At 46.1% G+C, this 18,454-nt stretch overlaps 9 non-coding genes across 9 annotated transcripts; all 9 read right to left on the bottom strand.

The window, feature by feature from the left end:
- Positions 1–464: 464 nt before the first annotated feature.
- LOC142692709 (U2 spliceosomal RNA) lies at positions 465–655 on the bottom strand. Its single transcript, XR_012861124.1, has one exon. It is a non-coding gene; the product is annotated as a U2 spliceosomal RNA (small nuclear RNA).
- Positions 656–1,943: 1,288 nt separating this feature from the next.
- LOC142692710 (U2 spliceosomal RNA) lies at positions 1,944–2,134 on the bottom strand. Its single transcript, XR_012861125.1, has one exon. It is a non-coding gene; the product is annotated as a U2 spliceosomal RNA (small nuclear RNA).
- A 1,308-nt stretch (positions 2,135–3,442) lies between these two features.
- Positions 3,443–3,633, bottom strand: LOC142692711 (U2 spliceosomal RNA). Its single transcript, XR_012861126.1, has one exon. It is a non-coding gene; the product is annotated as a U2 spliceosomal RNA (small nuclear RNA).
- Positions 3,634–4,909: 1,276 nt separating this feature from the next.
- On the bottom strand, positions 4,910–5,100 carry LOC142692713 (U2 spliceosomal RNA). Its single transcript, XR_012861128.1, has one exon. It is a non-coding gene; the product is annotated as a U2 spliceosomal RNA (small nuclear RNA).
- Positions 5,101–6,392: 1,292 nt separating this feature from the next.
- LOC142692714 (U2 spliceosomal RNA) lies at positions 6,393–6,583 on the bottom strand. The gene has a single exon (XR_012861129.1). It is a non-coding gene; the product is annotated as a U2 spliceosomal RNA (small nuclear RNA).
- Positions 6,584–7,895: 1,312 nt separating this feature from the next.
- On the bottom strand, positions 7,896–8,083 carry LOC142692935 (U2 spliceosomal RNA). The gene has a single exon (XR_012861326.1). It is a non-coding gene; the product is annotated as a U2 spliceosomal RNA (small nuclear RNA).
- A 6,595-nt stretch (positions 8,084–14,678) lies between these two features.
- On the bottom strand, positions 14,679–14,869 carry LOC142692715 (U2 spliceosomal RNA). Its single transcript, XR_012861130.1, has one exon. It is a non-coding gene; the product is annotated as a U2 spliceosomal RNA (small nuclear RNA).
- Positions 14,870–16,148: 1,279 nt separating this feature from the next.
- On the bottom strand, positions 16,149–16,339 carry LOC142692716 (U2 spliceosomal RNA). Its single transcript, XR_012861131.1, has one exon. It is a non-coding gene; the product is annotated as a U2 spliceosomal RNA (small nuclear RNA).
- A 1,280-nt stretch (positions 16,340–17,619) lies between these two features.
- LOC142692719 (U2 spliceosomal RNA) lies at positions 17,620–17,810 on the bottom strand. The gene has a single exon (XR_012861132.1). It is a non-coding gene; the product is annotated as a U2 spliceosomal RNA (small nuclear RNA).
- Between the last annotated feature and the right edge of the window lie 644 nt (positions 17,811–18,454).

Consider the following 18,454-nt stretch of genomic DNA (forward strand, 5'->3'; position numbering starts at 1 on the left):
TCACATCCATCTAGTGTACACAGGTAGGTCCATTGTGGCGGGCAGGCGAGCGGGCGGGCTGCTTTATTGGCTGTTTGCTGTTCCCCTACTCCACTCCACTATTTGACTGTTGTGCTGCATCAATCAATCAATCAATCAATCAATCAATCAATCAATCAATCAATCAGTGGCTGGCTCAGGTGCAGCTCTTTAACTTACCTAAAAGGGAGGGCGGAGAGAAGACAAGGAAGGTGAATGAGGTGTTCCAATGTGAAATGCCGGAAACACAGAAACACAGACGACACACAACAAGAGGTGGCAATCTATTCATTAATTGCATTTAATCAATGAGCTCATTATCACTCATGCATTGTCCAACAGGTGTTGAAATAATGGGATTAAAAGGGGAGATCCCTTCAGAAAGACAGAAACAATAGCAAAGACAAAAAACACTTTTGGAATCTGCTTTTAGTCAACACATAAGGAAAGGGTGCACCGGTCCTGGAAATACTGCAATACCAGGTCAATGCGTGGAGTGGACAGAGCAAGCTCTATTTCCATCTCCCTGTTCTAAAAATCCATTTAATATATGGTCCCCAGATAGGGGACGTATCAGATATTAAACTGATAAGAACAGATACTACACTTGATCTTAGCCAAAAGGCCGAGAAGCGATAACCCGAACGGGCCGCGCGTTGCCCGAGCCTGCCCGATACTGCTGTTCAGCCCTTGCAGCGATTCAGCCTACTTCTAGGCAATTCCATGGGGCCCTGCAGACTCACACACTCACAGCTACAAGGGAGGTGAATAAAGGCCGGAGAGGAAGCCAGACAGGATTTGCTTCTTTTGCTTGCACCACAATGCAGTGCTGAAAGAGGAGGAATCTACATAAAAACGCCTTCCTGGCAACGCCCAAATGCCCTGCTGCCATGCAGATAAACACTGGCAGCGGCAGCAAGTGCATGCCCACAGCCACCCCTTGTTCCTTCACACCTTGTATCAGCTGTAATCCAGTCCAGTCCAGTGCTGCCTGCTGAGCAGCACTGACCAACACTGCCTGGGCCCAGGCTTTTATCTCTGAGGCCCCATTATGATGTCAGAAAGCTGGCTCTGGAATCCTGAGGGCTCCACTATGACACGTGCAAAGTTCCGTCTGAACTTTATATAAGACGGTGAGGCTCAGTCAGTCACTCAGTGTTGCCTGAGAGGGCAACACTGCAACAGCCGGCCGCCAGGCTGTCTTTTTTTTGCACAGCTAGTTGCCTCCAGGAGGCCACAAGAGGGAGACAAGGGACTGCAAAATGGAAAATAGGCATCCACCAACTTTACAGACAACTTCTCCTTGCTCCTACAACCTCCATCCTTGCACAGTTTGTTATTCTTCTAGGTAACATAGTAACAAATCCAAATTGCTGCTCTCTTTGTAGGCAAGCAAGGCTTTGTTGCAACTGCAATTCTTACTTCTTCTTGAAATGTAGGGACGACAGTACATTCCATCACATCCATCTAGTGTACACAGGTAGGTCCATTGTGGCGGGCAGGCGAGCGGGCGGGCTGCTTTATTGGCTGTTTGCTGTTCCCCTACTCCACTCCACTATTTGACTGTTGTGCTGCATCAATCAATCAATCAATCAATCAATCAATCAATCAATCAATCAATCAATCAGTGGCTGGCTCAGGTGCAGCTCTTTAACTTACCTAAAAGGGAGGGCGGAGAGAAGACAAGGAAGGTGAATGAGGTGTTCCAATGTGAAATGCCGGAAACACAGAAACACAGACGACACACAACAAGAGGTGGCAATCTATTCATTAATTGCATTTAATCAATGAGCTCATTATCACTCATGCATTGTCCAACAGGTGTTGAAATAATGGGATTAAAAGGGGAGATCCCTTCAGAAAGACAGAAACAATAGCAAAGACAAAAAACACTTTTGGAATCTGCTTTTAGTCAACACATAAGGAAAGGGTGCACCGGTCCTGGAAATACTGCAATACCAGGTCAATGCGTGGAGTGGACAGAGCAAGCTCTATTTCCATCTCCCTGTTCTAAAAATCCATTTAATATATGGTCCCCAGATAGGGGACGTATCAGATATTAAACTGATAAGAACAGATACTACACTTGATCTTAGCCAAAAGGCCGAGAAGCGATAACCCGAACGGGCCGCGCGTTGCCCGAGCCTGCCCGATACTGCTGTTCAGCCCTTGCAGCGATTCAGCCTACTTCTAGGCAATTCCATGGGGCCCTGCAGGCTCACACACTCACAGCTACACGGGAGGTGAATAAAGGCCGGAGAGGAAGCCAGACAGGATTTGCTTCTTTTGCTTGCACCACAATGCAGTGCTGAAAGAGGAGGAATCTACATAAAAACGCCTTCCTGGCAACGCCCAAATGCCCTGCTGCCATGCAGATAAACACTGGCAGCGGCAGCAAGTGCATGCCCACAGCCACCCCTTGTTCCTTCACACCTTGTATCAGCTGTAATCCAGTCCAGTCCAGTGCTGCCTGCTGAGCAGCACTGACCAACACTGCCTGGGCCCAGGCTTTTATCTCTGAGGCCCCATTATGATGTCAGAAAGCTGGCTCTGGAATCCTGAGGGCTCCACTATGACACGTGCAAAGTTCCGTCTGAACTTTATATAAGACGGTGAGGCTCAGTCAGTCACTCAGTGTTGCCTGAGAGGGCAACACTGCAACAGCCGGCCGCCAGGCTGTCTTTTTTTTGCACAGCTAGTTGCCTCCAGGAGGCCACAAGAGGGAGACAAGGGACTGCAAAATGGAAAATAGGCATCCACCAACTTTACAGACAACTTCTCCTTGCTCCTACAACCTCCATCCTTGCACAGTTTGTTATTCTTCTAGGTAACATAGTAACAAATCCAAATTGCTGCTCTCTTTGTAGGCAAGCAAGGCTTTGTTGCAACTGCAATTCTTACTTCTTCTTGAAATGTAGGGACGACAGTACATTCCATCACATCCATCTAGTGTACACAGGTAGGTCCATTGTGGCGGGCAGGCGAGCGGGCGGGCTGCTTTATTGGCTGTTTGCTGTTCCCCTACTCCACTCCACTATTTGACTGTTGTGCTGCATCAATCAATCAATCAATCAATCAATCAATCAATCAATCAATCAATCAATCAATCAATCAATCAATCAATCAGTGGCTGGCTCAGGTGCAGCTCTTTCACTTACCTAAAAGGGAGGGCGGAGAGAAGACAAGGAAGGTGAATGAGGTGTTCCAATGTGAAATGCCGGAAACACAGAAACACAGACGACACACAACAAGAGGTGGCAATCTATTCATTAATTGCATTTAATCAATGAGCTCATTATCACTCATGCATTGTCCAACAGGTGTTGAAATAATGGGATTAAAAGGGGAGATCCCTTCAGAAAGACAGAAACAATAGCAAAGACAAAAAACACTTTTGGAATCTGCTTTTAGTCAACACATAAGGAAAGGGTGCACCGGTCCTGGAAATACTGCAATACCAGGTCAATGCGTGGAGTGGACAGAGCAAGCTCTATTTCCATCTCCCTGTTCTAAAAATCCATTTAATATATGGTCCCCAGATAGGGGACGTATCAGATATTAAACTGATAAGAACAGATACTACACTTGATCTTAGCCAAAAGGCCGAGAAGCGATAACCCGAACGGGCCGCGCGTTGCCCGAGCCTGCCCGATACTGCTGTTCAGCCCTTGCAGCGATTCAGCCTACTTCTAGGCAATTCCATGGGGCCCTGCAGGCTCACACACTCACAGCTACACGGGAGGTGAATAAAGGCCGGAGAGGAAGCCAGACAGGATTTGCTTCTTTTGCTTGCACCACAATGCAGTGCTGAAAGAGGAGGAATCTACATAAAAACGCCTTCCTGGCAACGCCCAAATGCCCTGCTGCCATGCAGATAAACACTGGCAGCGGCAGCAAGTGCATGCCCACAGCCACCCCTTGTTCCTTCACACCTTGTATCAGCTGTAATCCAGTCCAGTCCAGTGCTGCCTGCTGAGCAGCACTGACCAACACTGCCTGGGCCCAGGCTTTTATCTCTGAGGCCCCATTATGATGTCAGAAAGCTGGCTCTGGAATCCTGAGGGCTCCACTATGACACGTGCAAAGTTCCGTCTGAACTTTATATAAGACGGTGAGGCTCAGTCAGTCACTCAGTGTTGATTGAGAGGGCAACACTGCAACAGCCGGCCGCCAGGCTGTCTTTTTTTTGCACAGCTAGTTGCCTCCAGGAGGCCACAAGAGGGAGACAAGGGACTGCAAAATGGAAAATAGGCATCCACCAACTTTACAGACAACTTCTCCTTGCTCCTACAACCTCCATCCTTGCACAGTTTGTTATTCTTCTAGGTAACATAGTAACAAATCCAAATTGCTGCTCTCTTTGTAGGCAAGCAAGGCTTTGTTGCAACTGCAATTCTTACTTCTTCTTGAAATGTAGGGACGACAGTACATTCCATCACATCCATCTAGTGTACACAGGTAGGTCCATTGTGGCGGGCAGGCGAGCGGGCGGGCTGCTTTATTGGCTGTTTGCTGTTCCCCTACTCCACTCCACTATTTGACTGTTGTGCTGCATCAATCAATCAATCAATCAATCAATCAATCAATCAATCAGTGGCTGGCTCAGGTGCAGCTCTTTAACTTACCTAAAAGGGAGGGCGGAGAGAAGACAAGGAAGGTGAATGAGGTGTTCCAATGTGAAATGCCGGAAACACAGAAACACAGACGACACACAACAAGAGGTGGCAATCTATTCATTAATTGCATTTAATCAATGAGCTCATTATCACTCATGCATTGTCCAACAGGTGTTGAAATAATGGGATTAAAAGGGGAGATCCCTTCAGAAAGACAGAAACAATAGCAAAGACAAAAAACACTTTTGGAATCTGCTTTTAGTCAACACATAAGGAAAGGGTGCACCGGTCCTGGAAATACTGCAATACCAGGTCAATGCGTGGAGTGGACAGAGCAAGCTCTATTTCCATCTCCCTGTTCTAAAAATCCATTTAATATATGGTCCCCAGATAGGGGACGTATCAGATATTAAACTGATAAGAACAGATACTACACTTGATCTTAGCCAAAAGGCCGAGAAGCGATAACCCGAACGGGCCGCGCGTTGCCCGAGCCTGCCCGATACTGCTGTTCAGCCCTTGCAGCGATTCAGCCTACTTCTAGGCAATTCCATGGGGCCCTGCAGGCTCACACACTCACAGCTACACGGGAGGTGAATAAAGGCCGGAGAGGAAGCCAGACAGGATTTGCTTCTTTTGCTTGCACCACAATGCAGTGCTGAAAGAGGAGGAATCTACATAAAAACGCCTTCCTGGCAACGCCCAAATGCCCTGCTGCCATGCAGATAAACACTGGCAGCGGCAGCAAGTGCATGCCCACAGCCACCCCTTGTTCCTTCACACCTTGTATCAGCTGTAATCCAGTCCAGTCCAGTGCTGCCTGCTGAGCAGCACTGACCAACACTGCCTGGGCCCAGGCTTTTATCTCTGAGGCCCCATTATGATGTCAGAAAGCTGGCTCTGGAATCCTGAGGGCTCCACTATGACACGTGCAAAGTTCCGTCTGAACTTTATATAAGACGGTGAGGCTCAGTCAGTCACTCAGTGTTGCCTGAGAGGGCAACACTGCAACAGCCGGCCGCCAGGCTGTCTTTTTTTTGCACAGCTAGTTGCCTCCAGGAGGCCACAAGAGGGAGACAAGGGACTGCAAAATGGAAAATAGGCATCCACCAACTTTACAGACAACTTCTCCTTGCTCCTACAACCTCCATCCTTGCACAGTTTGTTATTCTTCTAGGTAACATAGTAACAAATCCAAATTGCTGCTCTCTTTGTAGGCAAGCAAGGCTTTGTTGCAACTGCAATTCTTACTTCTTCTTGAAATGTAGGGACGACAGTACATTCCATCACATCCATCTAGTGTACACAGGTAGGTCCATTGTGGCGGGCAGGCGAGCGGGCGGGCTGCTTTATTGGCTGTTTGCTGTTCCCCTACTCCACTCCACTATTTGACTGTTGTGCTGCATCAATCAATCAATCAATCAATCAATCAATCAATCAATCAATCAATCAATCAATCAGTGGCTGGCTCAGGTGCAGCTCTTTAACTTACCTAAAAGGGAGGGCGGAGAGAAGACAAGGAAGGTGAATGAGGTGTTCCAATGTGAAATGCCGGAAACACAGAAACACAGACGACACACAACAAGAGGTGGCAATCTATTCATTAATTGCATTTAATCAATGAGCTCATTATCACTCATGCATTGTCCAACAGGTGTTGAAATAATGGGATTAAAAGGGGAGATCCCTTCAGAAAGACAGAAACAATAGCAAAGACAAAAAACACTTTTGGAATCTGCTTTTAGTCAACACATAAGGAAAGGGTGCACCGGTCCTGGAAATACTGCAATACCAGGTCAATGCGTGGAGTGGACAGAGCAAGCTCTATTTCCATCTCCCTGTTCTAAAAATCCATTTAATATATGGTCCCCAGATAGGGGACGTATCAGATATTAAACTGATAAGAACAGATACTACACTTGATCTTAGCCAAAAGGCCGAGAAGCGATAACCCGAACGGGCCGCGCGTTGCCCGAGCCTGCCCGATACTGCTGTTCAGCCCTTGCAGCGATTCAGCCTACTTCTAGGCAATTCCATGGGGCCCTGCAGGCTCACACACTCACAGCTACACGGGAGGTGAATAAAGGCCGGAGAGGAAGCCAGACAGGATTTGCTTCTTTTGCTTGCACCACAATGCAGTGCTGAAAGAGGAGGAATCTACATAAAAACGCCTTCCTGGCAACGCCCAAATGCCCTGCTGCCATGCAGATAAACACTGGCAGCGGCAGCAAGTGCATGCCCACAGCCACCCCTTGTTCCTTCACACCTTGTATCAGCTGTAATCCAGTCCAGTCCAGTGCTGCCTGCTGAGCAGCACTGACCAACACTGCCTGGGCCCAGGCTTTTATCTCTGAGGCCCCATTATGATGTCAGAAAGCTGGCTCTGGAATCCTGAGGGCTCCACTATGACACGTGCAAAGTTCCGTCTGAACTTTATATAAGACGGTGAGGCTCAGTCAGTCACTCAGTGTTGCCTGAGAGGGCAACACTGCAACAGCCGGCCGCCAGGCTGTCTTTTTTTTGCACAGCTAGTTGCCTCCAGGAGGCCACAAGAGGGAGACAAGGGACTGCAAAATGGAAAATAGGCATCCACCAACTTTACAGACAACTTCTCCTTGCTCCTACAACCTCCATCCTTGCACAGTTTGTTATTCTTCTAGGTAACATAGTAACAAATCCAAATTGCTGCTCTCTTTGTAGGCAAGCAAGGCTTTGTTGCAACTGCAATTCTTACTTCTTCTTGAAATGTAGGGACGACAGTACATTCCATCACATCCATCTAGTGTACACAGGTAGGTCCATTGTGGCGGGCAGGCGAGCGGGCGGGCTGCTTTATTGGCTGTTTGCTGTTCCCCTACTCCACTCCACTATTTGACTGTTGTGCTGCATCAATCAATCAATCAATCAATCAATCAATCAATCAATCAATCAATCAATCAATCAATCAATCAATCAATCAATCAGTGGCTGGCTCAGGTGCAGCTCTTTAACTTACCTAAAAGGGAGGGCGGAGAGAAGACAAGGAAGGTGAATGAGGTGTTCCAATGTGAAATGCCGGAAACACAGAAACACAGACGACACACAACAAGAGGTGGCAATCTATTCATTAATTGCATTTAATCAATGAGCTCATTATCACTTATGCATTGTCCAACAGGTGTTGAAATAATGGGATTAAAAGGGGAGATCCCTTCAGAAAGACAGAAACAATAGCAAAGACAAAAAACACTTTTGGAATCTGCTTTTAGTCAACACATAAGGAAAGGGTGCACCGGTCCTGGAAATACTGCAATACCAGGTCAATGCGTGGAGTGGACAGAGCAAGCTCTATTTCCATCTCCCTGTTCTAAAAATCCATTTAATATATGGTCCCCAGATAGGGGACGTATCAGATATTAAACTGATAATAACAGATTTTTTTGAGTTGACTACCCCAACAAAGGAGGTAACCGTTTATTTAAAATTTTGAACAAATTTACAATAAATCAATACATTTCATCAAAAATTTACATAAATTTACAATCATGGTTTTTAATACAGATAAATACAAATTGTCAAATAAAAACAATTTATAAAAGGGCACTTGGTGGCATCATATTATGGAACTCCATTCACTTAAAAACCATTTTCTACATAAAACAGGAGAGAGTTTTTTATCTAAAAGAAAATATTTGTACATTTCATTAAGACAAATGGCTAAAACATCTTCCACAGCTAAAACTTCATGCTTAAATAATAAAATGTTTCTGGCCGCCCACAGAGCTGCTTTTACGCAGTTGGTGATCTTCCATGCCATCATTTTTCGAGTCTGTGTTGGGCATTCCAGGCATCCATATAAAACGCCATCACTTGTGTATCTCCGAAGTCCTGTAATCTTCTGTACCAAGGGGAGGATTCTTGTCCATATCAATTGCGCGTAAAAACATTCCCAGAATAGGTGGTAGACTGTCTCGTCATCTCTACATCCTCCCCTTGGACACGCAGCCGAGTTGGTCAGTCCCCTTCGATGCTGGAATGCCCGGCATGGAAGACACTCGTGGGCACAGCTCCAGGCCAGATCTTTCTGTGGGTTAAAAAGATATTTAGCGCTCAACATCTTCCATATTTCTTTGCATTTTTGTTCATTAAAATTACTGATGGGAGCTACTAAAACATTTTCTTTTATCTTTTTTAAAATTCCTTTACTATTTTTTACTTCGTTAATATTTTTGTCTTTTAAGTTAAAAAGGTTTACAATTTTTTCTAAAATCTTATACTGGCCAGAAAGGTTAAAAGCATACGGGGAGCTTAAAACCGTGGAGAACCAACCGTTCCTCCTCATAAAATAACCTGTGTTAAAACGTATAAAATATGACCAGTAATGTTCCTTAAAAACTGCATTAAGACATAAAGTAAAAAATTTTATTAAAAGGAATGCTTTTATATCGGGGAAATCTTTCCCCCCCATTGGTTTGGGTAATATTACCTTCTCTCTCCTGAGCTTTTCCATCCTGGAGTTCCATAAAAATGTAAAACATGCTTTAATTATTTTTTTCAATAAAATCTCAGGGGGAGGGAATACCATACTTAAATATAATAAAATAGGTAAAATCACCATTTTTGTAATTAAAACCTTTCCCTCCATTGTTAACTTTCTCATGTTCCACATGCAAATTTTCTGATTGACTTTTTGTGCCACCAAGTCCCAACTGGTAAAACCATTATTTGACTCATTGAAGGAGACTCCTAAAATTTGTACAGACTCTGACACAGGGACTGGAATGTCCATTAAAACCATTTTGCCGATATTTAAGATGTTACTTTTATTAAAATTTACTAAAAAACCGGAGGAGCAACAGAATTGGTAAATCTGTTTAAAAGATTTCTGTAATGACAGGGTGTCCCTGCAAAGGACCGCGACATCGTCCATGTACCCCACCACTTTAGCCTCTAGTCCCCCCCCGCCCGGCAGGGGGACTCCGCTTATCTGCTTATCCTTTCTTAACCTGCAGAGTAGAGGCTCGATCGCACAAATAAAAAGTAGTGGGGACAAGGGACACCCCTGCTTCACTCCGGAATTTAAAAGGACATCCTGTGTCTTAAAACCCTTTACTAAAATTTTGCTAGTACAATTTTCATAAAAGGCCTTCAGAGACTGTAAAAAACCTTCCGGTATACCCATTTTTCCTAAAACCTTAAAAAGATAAAAATGTGACACTCTATCGAAGGCTTTCTCAAAATCTATAGATAAAATTGCCATTTTACCTCCTCTCTCTTTCGTGTCACTGATCACATCTTTTAAAAGGTTTAAATTATCCCATATACTCCTCCCGGGTATCCCACAGACCTGATTGGAGTGTATGATCTGGCCTATCACTGCTTTTAATCTGTTCGCACATATCTTCGCCATTACTTTGTAGTCAGAGTTTAGCAAAGTGATAGGCCTCCAATTTTTAATGTCTGTTTTGTCCCCCTTTTTGTAAAGCAGGGACACCTCGCCTTTCTTCCAGGACCCCGGGAGGGCTTTTGTTCTAAAAACTTGGGTAAAAAGAGGGTGGAGATCCTCTTTTAAAATACCATAAAATATAAGATAGAATTCTATAGGTATACCGTCAGGGCCAGGGACTTTACCTGTTTTAAAACTCTTTGTAGTTTCTAAAATCTCCTGTTCCGTAATATCCTGTAATAAAAACACTTGGGAAGCAGGATCTAAAACAGCATCCACCTCCTTCAATGAGTCGTTCATAAAATCAACATCAACATGTTTTGTATTAAAAAGATCCGCATAAAAACCGTGCACCTTTTTTAAAATGTTTTGGGTATTTGTTTCCCCATCTATCTCATTTAACAGGGTATGCTTATCATTTATTTTCTTGAAGAAGTACCTGGAGCAGGTCTCATTTTCTTCAAGATGTTTTACCTTAGAGCGAAAGATTATCTCCTTTCCCCTCTGCTCCAGGCACTGGGAGATTTCTTTTTTAATTTCGGTGATCTCCTTCTCCACCTGCATACCCTGTTCTCTGAACTTGTATTGGGTCTGCAGACGGGTATTTAAATTAGCATAAAATTCAGATTTTTCTTTTGCTTTCTTCATCCCAGCTTTAATAAAAAAATCTCTTATCTTTATTTTAATTTTTTCCCACCAGGAAACAATTAGCATATTGGGATGTCTTACCCGTCTGCAGCCCTTATAAAAGGTGATAAAATCGGATAAAATTTGCGGATCCTCTAAAAGGGATACGTTTAATTTCCAGGCTTTCTTCGGAGTTCTCCTTTGATCGTTCAAATTAACTTTAAAATATAAAAGTTTATGGTCAGAAAACACGTTAGAATTAAGATCACATTTAAAAGGCAGTATTTGATAAGAGCAAAAAATAAAATCAATCCTGGAGCTGCAGTTTACATTGCTCCAGGTGACGCCGTCCTCTTCCGGTAGATCCCTATTGCATTTTTTAAAAACATCAGTAAGTTTAAAATCCACTGTAATATCTTTTAAAATAGACGGGGTTTTATCATAGTTTCGACTTACTGAATTAGAGAACCGGCGTTCCCCCTTTAAAATACAATTAAAATCACCAGCTAAAATAAGTGGTTCTGAATCATTGATAAAAAGGGGTAAAATTTCTAGCATTTTTGCTCTTTCTTTTTTGTCTGTAGAACCATAAAAGTTTAAAAACTGCCATCTAACACCGTTTATAAAAGCTTTGACCATTAAAATTCTGCCTGGTAAAATTTCATAAAAACTATCAATTAAAACGTTCCCTTTGAATAAAATGGCGACACCTGCGGCTTTTGATTCATTGGACCCGGACCACACTGAAGGTCCGAGTCTCCAGTCTTCCTCATATTTTTTATAATTCATGCGGTGAGGTATGCAGCATTCCTGTAGGAAAAACACTGAGGCGGTAAAAACAGAAAGGTAGTTGAAAAGGGCAGCTCTTCTTGTCTGTGAGTGCACGCTTCTTACATTAAGGGAAAGACCACATAACTCAGCCATGAGGAAAAGGGAGAGAGACAGTCTATTTTTATCTTACCCGAGGAGGCCTCAGCAGTCCTCCGCGTCGCCAGACACCCCACTCGAGTTCTCATCGTCATCTTTCCTCGAGTCGAATGTACGCATCGACGAGGTTTGAGAGGAAGACCCATCACTCAGCTGACCCCCCATACCTAAGGCGCTTCTTGAAAATGGGTCCCAGACGGACTCAACGGGTAAGATTTGGCAATCTTTGGCAGCGTCCTCCCCTTCTATAGGGGCAGGAATCGCGCTTCTGGACGTCTCAGGGACCACGCTTACCTCGGAGGCAGCTGTCCCTATATCCCCCAACTGTCTGGAAGGGGGGGGACCTTTAGCTGTCGCTTCCGGGGGCACGTCAGCTGGTTTCCCTGCCTTCAACCTGGCAGGTACTCCCATCGGCACCCCCGCTGCCACCTCCGAGTACGCCCTACGTCTCTTAGTGAGAGCTGCCGCTCCGCCCGGGACCTCTGCCTCAGGTACAGGCTGACCCAGCATCTCTTGCAGGCCAGTAGGATCAGCTTCATCCGAACTACCCTGTGCCCCAGTCTCCTGGGGGGGCTCTTTCGTCCGCTGATCACTGGCTCTGCGTTTTTGTCGCCTCTGCTCTTTAGGGTCACCTGTTTGGGGGGGTCTGCTGGAGGTATCCATATCATCTTGCTCGCCTCCTTGGGGTTCCTCTCCTTGTACAGGGGTGATCTGGCCTGCGGGCCGCTCGGGACGCCTTGGCCGGTCCTCGGGTTGTTCCAACTCTTTAGATCTGTGGGGACAAGTAGCATAGAGGTGACCAACTCGGCTGCAAAAACGGCACCTTTTCCCCAGAGGGCAAGTTTTGGTCTCGTGCTCAGAGCTGCCGCAGTTCCTACAGGTGCTGTCACAAGACTCCTTGGTGTGACCGTACCTTTGGCACTTCCTACAGAATGGAGGCATCCCTGAAAAATAAAAGTCTCCGGCCATATCACCTATTTTAAAACGTGCTGGCGGCAACATTATCCCTCCTGTAAAATTGGCATCTTTATAACACGTTACATTGAATCTCCACTTTGAGGTCCATACACCAACCTCATTCATTACTTTGCCAATACATTTCACAGTTTTAAAATAAGGGAATAAAAAGGACATCACTTCTTTTAAGTCGGCAAAAGGGCAGTACATCTTTATAACTATCATTTTAGTGATGTCCATAACGTGCTCATAAAAATCAACACCGTCCAGTCTCGGGTCATTTTTTACCGTATAAGCCGCCAGCAGATCTCGGAATACTCCATTCTGTATGAAAGTAACGTCGTATGTCCTCCTTCTTGGGTAATCCTGCACCGCCAAAATTTCTCGCTTCTGGATGTTGAAGATACCAACAAGTACGGTCTCCACCACGAATTTTAAGCCGCAGGTCGTCGCCTTCTCCTCCGATAGCACTACACGAATTGTGTTTTTAATCCGGGCATAAGCCGGTATCTCACATGGATCCTCGTCCATGGTGAGTAAGGTATTGTTACGCTACTCCCTAGTAGGCGCAACGTTAGGCGCAACTCCCCTTTTCGGCCGAAACCTACACAGGGGTATATGGATCGCAACCCGTTGCTCAGGACTAAGCCTCTCTCCCAAATAGCAGCACGGGGGTGAAGTCCAGGCGAACCTGGACGATCCCCCGAGGCCGAGAGAGAGGGTACCTGAGCACCTCCTAACCAAGACCAGGCAGCACTGACTACAAGTAATCAGCACTACACTTGATCTCAGCCAGAAGGCCGAGAAGCGATAACCCGAACGGGCCGCGCGTTGCCCGAGCCTGCCCGATACTGCTGTTCAGCCCTTGCAGCGATTCAGCCTACTTCTAGGCAATTCCATGGGGCCCTGCAGGCTCACACACTCACAGCTACACGGGAGGTGAATAAAGGCCGGAGAGGAAGCCAGACAGGATTTGCTTCTTTTGCTTGCACCACAATGCAGTGCTGAAAGAGGAGGAATCTACATAAAAACGCCTTCCTGGCAACGCCCAAATGCCCTGCTGCCATGCAGATAAACACTGGCAGCGGCAGCAAGTGCATGCCCACAGCCACCCCTTGTTCCTTCACACCTTGTATCAGCTGTAATCCAGTCCAGTCCAGTGCTGCCTGCTGAGCAGCACTGACCAACACTGCCTGGGCCCAGGCTTTTATCTCTGAGGCCCCATTATGATGTCAGAAAGCTGGCTCTGGAATCCTGAGGGCTCCACTATGACACGTGCAAAGTTCCGTCTGAACTTTATATAAGACGGTGAGGCTCAGTCAGTCACTCAGTGTTGCCTGAGAGGGCAACACTGCAACAGCCGGCCGCCAGGCTGTCTTTTTTTTGCACAGCTAGTTGCCTCCAGGAGGCCACAAGAGGGAGACAAGGGACTGCAAAATGGAAAATAGGCATCCACCAACTTTACAGACAACTTCTCCTTGCTCCTACAACCTCCATCCTTGCACAGTTTGTTATTCTTCTAGGTAACATAGTAACAAATCCAAATTGCTGCTCTCTTTGTAGGCAAGCAAGGCTTTGTTGCAACTGCAATTCTTACTTCTTCTTGAAATGTAGGGACGACAGTACATTCCATCACATCCATCTAGTGTACACAGGTAGGTCCATTGTGGCGGGCAGGCGAGCGGGCGGGCTGCTTTATTGGCTGTTTGCTGTTCCCCTACTCCACTCCACTATTTGACTGTTGTGCTGCATCAATCAATCAATCAATCAATCAATCAATCAATCAATCAATCAATCAATCAATCAATCAATGGCTGGCTCAGGTGCAGCTCTTTAACTTACCTAAAAGGGAGGGCGGAGAGAAGACAAGGAAGGTGAATGAGGTGTTCCAATGTGAAATGCCGGAAACACAGAAACACAGACGACACACAACAAGAGGTGGCAATCTATTCATTAATTGCATTTAATCAATGAGCTCATTATCACTCATGCATTGTCCAACAGGTGTTGAAATAATGGGATTAAAAGGGGAGATCCCTTCAGAAAGACAGAAACAATAGCAAAGACAAAAAACACTTTTGGAATCTGCTTTTAGTCAACACATAAGGAAAGGGTGCACCGGTCCTGGAAATACTGCAATACCAGGTCAATGCGTGGAGTGGACAGAGCAAGCTCTATTTCCATCTCCCTGTTCTAAAAATCCATTTAATATATGGTCCCCAGATAGGGGACGTATCAGATATTAAACTGATAAGAACAGATACTACACTTGATCTTAGCCAAAAGGCCGAGAAGCGATAACCCGAACGGGCCGCGCGTTGCCTGAGCCTGCCCGATACTGCTGTTCAGCCCTTGCAGCGATTCAGCCTACTTCTAGGCAATTCCATGGGGCCCTGCAGGCTCACACACTCACAGCTACACGGGAGGTGAATAAAGGCCGGAGAGGAAGCCAGACAGGATTTGCTTCTTTTGCTTGCACCACAATGCAGTGCTGAAAGAGGAGGAATCTACATAAAAACGCCTTCCTGGCAACGCCCAAATGCCCTGCTGCCATGCAGATAAACACTGGCAGCGGCAGCAAGTGCATGCCCACAGCCACCCCTTGTTCCTTCACACCTTGTATCAGCTGTAATCCAGTCCAGTCCAGTGCTGCCTGCTGAGCAGCACTGACCAACACTGCCTGGGCCCAGGCTTTTATCTCTGAGGCCCCATTATGATGTCAGAAAGCTGGCTCTGGAATCCTGAGGGCTCCACTATGACACGTGCAAAGTTCCGTCTGAACTTTATATAAGACGGTGAGGCTCAGTCAGTCACTCAGTGTTGCCTGAGAGGGCAACACTGCAACAGCCGGCCGCCAGGCTGTCTTTTTTTTGCACAGCTAGTTGCCTCCAGGAGGCCACAAGAGGGAGACAAGGGACTGCAAAATGGAAAATAGGCATCCACCAACTTTACAGACAACTTCTCCTTGCTCCTACAACCTCCATCCTTGCACAGTTTGTTATTCTTCTAGGTAACATAGTAACAAATCCAAATTGCTGCTCTCTTTGTAGGCAAGCAAGGCTTTGTTGCAACTGCAATTCTTACTTCTTCTTGAAATGTAGGGACGACAGTACATTCCATCACATCCATCTAGTGTACACAGGTAGGTCCATTGTGGCGGGCAGGCGAGCGGGCGGGCTGCTTTATTGGCTGTTTGCTGTTCCCCTACTCCACTATTTGACTGTTGTGCTGCATCAATCAATCAATCAATCAATCAATCAATCAATCAATCAATCAATCAGTGGCTGGCTCAGGTGCAGCTCTTTAACTTACCTAAAAGGGAGGGCGGAGAGAAGACAAGGAAGGTGAATGAGGTGTTCCAATGTGAAATGCCGGAAACACAGAAACACAGACGACACACAACAAGAGGTGGCAATCTATTCATTAATTGCATTTAATCAATGAGCTCATTATCACTCATGCATTGTCCAACAGGTGTTGAAATAATGGGATTAAAAGGGGAGATCCCTTCAGAAAGACAGAAACAATAGCAAAGACAAAAAACACTTTTGGAATCTGCTTTTAGTCAACACATAAGGAAAGGGTGCACCGGTCCTGGAAATACTGCAATACCAGGTCAATGCGTGGAGTGGACAGAGCAAGCTCTATTTCCATCTCCCTGTTCTAAAAATCCATTTAATATATGGTCCCCAGATAGGGGACGTATCAGATATTAAACTGATAAGAACAGATACTACACTTGATCTTAGCCAAAAGGCCGAGAAGCGATAACCCGAACGGGCCGCGCGTTGCCCGAGCCTGCCCGATACTGCTGTTCAGCCCTTGCAGCGATTCAGCCTACTTCTAGGCAATTCCATGGGGCCCTGCAGGCTCACACACTCACAGCTACACGGGAGGTGAATAAAGGCCGGAGAGGAAGCCAGACAGGATTTGCTTCTTTTGCTTGCACCACAATGCAGTGCTGAAAGAGGAGGAATCTACATAAAAACGCCTTCCTGGCAACGCCCAAATGCCCTGCTGCCATGCAGATAAACACTGGCAGCGGCAGCAAGTGCATGCCCACAGCCACCCCTTGTTCCTTCACACCTTGTATCAGCTGTAATCCAGTCCAGTCCAGTGCTGCCTGCTGAGCAGCACTGACCAACACTGCCTGGGCCCAGGCTTTTATCTCTGAGGCCCCATTATGATGTCAGAAAGCTGGCTCTGGAATCCTGAGGGCTCCACTATGACACGTGCAAAGTTCCGTCTGAACTTTATATAAGACGGTGAGGCTCAGTCAGTCACTCAGTGTTGCCTGAGAGGGCAACACTGCAACAGCCGGCCGCCAGGCTGTCTTTTTTTTGCACAGCTAGTTGCCTCCAGGAGGCCACAAGAGGGAGACAAGGGACTGCAAAATGGAAAATAGGCATCCACCAACTTTACAGACAACTTCTCCTTGCTCCTACAACCTCCATCCTTGCACAGTTTGTTATTCTTCTAGGTAACATAGTAACAAATCCAAATTGCTGCTCTCTTTGTAGGCAAGCAAGGCTTTGTTGCAACTGCAATTCTTACTTCTTCTTGAAATGTAGGGACGACAGTACATTCCATCACATCCATCTAGTGTACACAGGTAGGTCCATTGTGGCGGGCAGGCGAGCGGGCGGGCTGCTTTATTGGCTGTTTGCTGTTCCCCTACTCCACTCCACTATTTGACTGTTGTGCTGCATCAATCAATCAATCAATCAATCAATCAATCAATCAATCAATCAGTGGCTGGCTCAGGTGCAGCTCTTTAACTTACCTAAAAGGGAGGGCGGAGAGAAGACAAGGAAGGTGAATGAGGTGTTCCAATGTGAAATGCCGGAAACACAGAAACACAGACGACACACAACAAGAGGTGGCAATCTATTCATTAATTGCATTTAATCAATGAGCTCATTATCACTCATGCATTGTCCAACAGGTGTTGAAATAATGGGATTAAAAGGGGAGATCCCTTCAGAAAGACAGAAACAATAGCAAAGACAAAAAACACTTTTGGAATCTGCTTTTAGTCAACACATAAGGAAAGGGTGCACCGGTCCTGGAAATACTGCAATACCAGGTCAATGCGTGGAGTGGACAGAGCAAGCTCTATTTCCATCTCCCTGTTCTAAAAATCCATTTAATATATGGTCCCCAGATAGGGGACGTATCAGATATTAAACTGATAAGAACAGATACTACACTTGATCTTAGCCAAAAGGCCGAGAAGCGATAACCCGAACGGGCCGCGCGTTGCCCGAGCCTGCCCGATACTGCTGTTCAGCCCTTGCAGCGATTCAGCCTACTTCTAGGCAATTCCATGGGGCCCTGCAGGCTCACACACTCACAGCTACACGGGAGGTGAATAAAGGCCGGAGAGGAAGCCAGACAGGATTTGCTTCTTTTGCTTGCACCACAATGCAGTGCTGAAAGAGGAGGAATCTACATAAAAACGCCTTCCTGGCAACGCCCAAATGCCCTGCTGCCATGCAGATAAACACTGGCAGCGGCAGCAAGTGCATGCCCACAGCCACCCCTTGTTCCTTCACACCTTGTATCAGCTGTAATCCAGTCCAGTCCAGTGCTGCCTGCTGAGCAGCACTGACCAACACTGCCTGGGCCCAGGCTTTTATCTCTGAGGCCCCATTATGATGTCAGAAAGCTGGCTCTGGAATCCTGAGGGCTCCACTATGACACGTGCAAAGTTCCGTCTGAACTTTATATAAGACGGTGAGGCTCAGTCAGTCACTCAGTGTTGCCTGAGAGGGCAACACTGCAACAGCCGGCCGCCAGGCTGTCTTTTTTTTGCACAGCTAGTTGCCTCCAGGAGGCCACAAGAGGGAGACAAGGGACTGCAAAATGGAAAATAGGCATCCAC

The sequence above is a fragment of the Rhinoderma darwinii genome (assembly GCF_050947455.1).
Source record: "Rhinoderma darwinii isolate aRhiDar2 chromosome 5 unlocalized genomic scaffold, aRhiDar2.hap1 SUPER_5_unloc_40, whole genome shotgun sequence".
NCBI classification, from domain to species: Eukaryota; Metazoa; Chordata; class Amphibia; order Anura; family Rhinodermatidae; genus Rhinoderma; species Rhinoderma darwinii.